This window comes from Nicotiana tomentosiformis, chromosome 7, assembly GCF_000390325.3.
Source record: "Nicotiana tomentosiformis chromosome 7, ASM39032v3, whole genome shotgun sequence".
Lineage (NCBI taxonomy): Eukaryota > Viridiplantae > Streptophyta > Magnoliopsida > Solanales > Solanaceae > Nicotiana > Nicotiana tomentosiformis.
Genome location: NC_090818.1, coordinates 96,830,585 through 96,834,905, shown reverse-complemented (window position 1 = coordinate 96,834,905; position 4,321 = coordinate 96,830,585).

Sequence of the window (4,321 nt, the reverse complement as noted above, 5' to 3'; positions counted from 1 at the left end):
GCCAAAACAACCTACGGACCTCCGAATCAATATCCGGACATATTCCTAAGTCTAAAATCACCATACAAAGCTATAGAAACCATCAAAACTCCATTACGAAGTCGTCTACACAAAAGTCTAACTCCGGTCAACTCTTTCAACTTAAGCTTCCAACTTTGGGACTAAGTGTCCCAATTCACTCTAAAACTTCCTCGAAACCAATCCAACCACCCCGGCAAGTCACATAACCACAAATGAACATAGATGAGGCAATAAAAAGGGGAACGGGACTAAAATACTCAAAATGACCGGCCGGGTCGTTACATACATAATCCGCAGTCCTAATTAGAGGATTAGGCATTCGACTACACCACATGGCTAGGAAGAGTGGAGAGTGATTTTTACCCACCTGACTAGAGAATTTATCAACTGGAAACTTTCTTGGTTGAGTGGTAGGGCGATCCTGAGAAGCCTAGGGATTCAGCTGTATCCATCGCTAAAGGTTCTGAGGTAGTTTGGTTTGATTTAAGATGTGCCTCTTTTGTTAAGGTCAACATTGTACGAGGATGACTACAATGTGCAGATTCCAATCCCGAGGGTAAGAAGGCTCCAGGATGAGTGGACTGATATGATCACAATGGGGATGGGGCAAAACTCATGGTGCACACCCGAGTATTTTGTGTGGATCAATGAAGAATATGAATTGGTCAGGCCTAGTAGGGAGGGATTAGGTGGATTAAAGGACTCAGCAGCAGCCTTACAGATATACCACGAGATCTTGCCTCACTATCTTGTCACCACTACCATGCATCAACATGTAGTTTCGGGATCGGTTAATCACATGTTGCCGCCGCCAGATGATGACAACCAGATAGTCTAATACATATAGATGGAGTCTGAGATAGAACCAGAGGAGGAGCCAGAGTACAACCATGATGAGGATGAGGAGGAGATTGAGGAGGACCCTGAGGAAGATCTAGAATAAGAGAGATTGGGAGGATATTCTGGGAACGACTATTAAGTTGTTTGTTGATTTCCTCTTTTGTACTTTTCATTCCATAAGGGCGATTCTATAAGCCCAAAATCATCCCGTCTTGCAGTATCGTCATAATGCGATACTGGGGCAATTCCTATAAGTAGAACTCCCTCTGAATCCCCATCCAGAACTACATAAGACCTGATCCTCTTTAAGCCCAAGGTATGTACGTGATTCAAAAGCCAAAATTCGACCGTAATCTCACAACCCATGATCTTTCCCAATTCCATACACCAATCCTGCAACACATGCCTAAAGTCGGGACAAAATCGATAATTAAGTTAATTTATTGCCCGCAAACTCTTTCATCGTCTCCGGTCAAAGAGGGTCAACTGTGGATGACCAATTGTGACCCTCCCTTTTAAAATTAAATTATTTACACTTACTAATCAACAATAAATGTAAAGTATTTTTTAAATCAATAATACCTATTTTCTTAATTATTTATAAATTATGTTACTCCAAATGTTTTAATTAATTAAAATAATCTTCATACTTTAACAAACAATTATTATGATTAATATAATAATTTAGTCTCAAGTTTATAGTTATATCATCTTTATTATTTTAATTAGCCAAAATTAGTTTTTACAATTTAATAGACTAAGTATTATAATTAATTTTGGATAACCAATTAATTACAGTAATTAACTAATAGTTCTTTTGATAATTATATTTTATTACATTTAATTAGAATTAATTAAGTTTAATTAATTTAATCATAAAAAGGGGTTAAAAGCTCAAAAAGGATGCAATTGCAATTGTCTAAACCCCCACTAACCCTAATCATTCTCCTTCAGACCCCCTGCCCTTCCTTTCCTCTTTCTCTCTGTTTTCTCTCAAATCCTCAATCTCCATCAATCTCATACCTTGCATAAATTTGTGCAACGTCACCTAAATCATCTCTTCTATCCCTGCAAGCCGCGAATCTCGCCTGAAACCTTCCTCTTTTCTCAACGAGACCATATCATCCTTTCTTTGTTCCTTCAAATCAAGGCATGCATGGCCATTATCTCTGGCCTCAACATCATCATTCATTCTTCAGAGGTCAAATGCAGTGACCTCTAGACATTAAGTTTTGACCGATGGCCTGATTGCTTCAACGGTCGACCTCCTCCATTATCGTGCTAAGGTAAATTCTACATTGCTTTTTCCCTCTGTTATCTTTTGATTTTCCCCTTCTTGATATCATCATCTGTCACGACCCCAAATCCCCCACCTTAGGATGTCCTGATGGCACCTAGTCTCTAAGACTAGGTAAGCCTAACATTCATTTATAGCTTGACAGAAATAACAAACTAGGATAATAAAAATAAATTGATGAAACTCAAAATAACTCCAAAACAGAACATCAGTAACAAAATCCTCAAAACCGGTGGAACTAAATCATAATATCTATAGAAATGTTTTAAAATCTCTAATACAACACTGTCTGATAATAGGATAAACAGTAGTAAGGAAATAACAACATGTGACTCCGAGTCCTACGAGCGTCGAGCAGGTATACCTAGAAGTCTTTGGAAACAAATAATCGATCACTGGCATCCGGTACGAGCAGATGTACTTGGATTTGCACAAAGATGTGCAGAAGTGTATCATCAATACACCACAACGGTACCCAGTACGTATCAAGCCTAACCTCGGTAGAGTAGTGATGAGGCCAAGTTAAGACATCTACTAGGACAAGAAAACTGAACAAAGTATAATATAGGCTAATAACGGAAAGCGAGAAAATGAATGATAACAAAGCAGTACGATAATGTAGACTAACAACAGAATTTAAGGTAATAAAGGCAACGAGGAGCGAACACATGATAAGAACAACGATTAATCAAATATGGACAAATTCAAGTAAGACAAATGAAAAGGTAACAAAACTGTTCAACCAACAAGCCTTTTTTAATATAGAATGTAGAACAAGAATCACAACCGAGGTGCCACACCTCATATTAATATTTCACAATCTTTCCTTATATCGCTGCGTGAGCCTTACATTTAGATATTTTTGAAAACATTTTTCCTAAAATAGCTACACGTGCTTTAGCCCCCTTTTCTCGCCGCGTGGCTTCAAGTAATTCCCTTACTAGCAACACGCCATAAATCTCACCTTATGTCACCGCATGCGCATCAATATCACAACACAATAACAACTCACACCACACGTGCCCATATGCCACAACTTGCCAAAATCAACAATACCAATGTTACCACAACATATAGCTCACGGCTCAACCACAATGTGAACAAGAATCTCAATGATAACAAAATGAATGAGAAATACTCAACGAGAAAAAATATCTTAATAATAAACAACTTCAATCTCAATGTGTTAACAACTTTCACAACTTCAACTTCAATAACTCAAAATAAAGGTATTACCATGAAATGAAAACTTCAAACAAGAGTAATTCAACAATAAAAGAGGTAACAAGACAATAAGAGAGGTAACAACTTCAACTAAAGCATATAAGAGCAAACTTAACAATAAAAGATAGAACATGTGCTAACAACGTCAAATAGAGCATGTGAGAGTAAATTTAACAATGGAAGTATAACATTTCTGATAAATTTAAATAAATGCATAGAAGAAGTATAAAAGTCTAAACCGGTCAAAACACCACATATAAGCATGCGTACACACTCGTCACCTCGTGTACACGTCTTCCACATAATACAAATAATACAATCAACCCAAATCCTAAGGGGTAGTTCCTCCACACAAAGTTAAGCAAGATACTTACCTCAACCAGGCCAGATCAACCATCAAAGAAGCTTTTCCCCTCAAATTCGCTTTTGCACGGCTCAAATCTAACCAAAAATGACTCAATATCATCAAGCAATACTAGAGAAACCAATTATGATAGATAAAGCTATGATCTTTAAACAATTCCCCAAAAGTCAACAACGGGTCCGCCAGGTAGAAACCTTGGCCCAAGGGTAGATTCTGACTACCCATAATCCCACGAGTCTATATATGTGTTTTGTTTTCAAATTCGAGTCCAAATCGACTCTAAAAACCCAAAATTTCATTTTTCAATACTTAGACAAAAATTCCTCTTTGATTCTCATAAATTTGATGTTAAATCTCATAAATAATCGTGAAATATAGTTGGAAATTAATTAAAACTACTTACCCAATGATTGTAGATGAAAATCCCCTCTCCAAACCGCCTCCTACGTCAAGGGTTCTAAAATGAGAAAAAATCCCGACTCCCAGCCCTTTTGTTCAGTTGTAGATGTCGCAATTGCAAAGGATTCACTGCAAATGCAGCACTGACAGCCTATGTGGGAAGTCACAAATGTGAA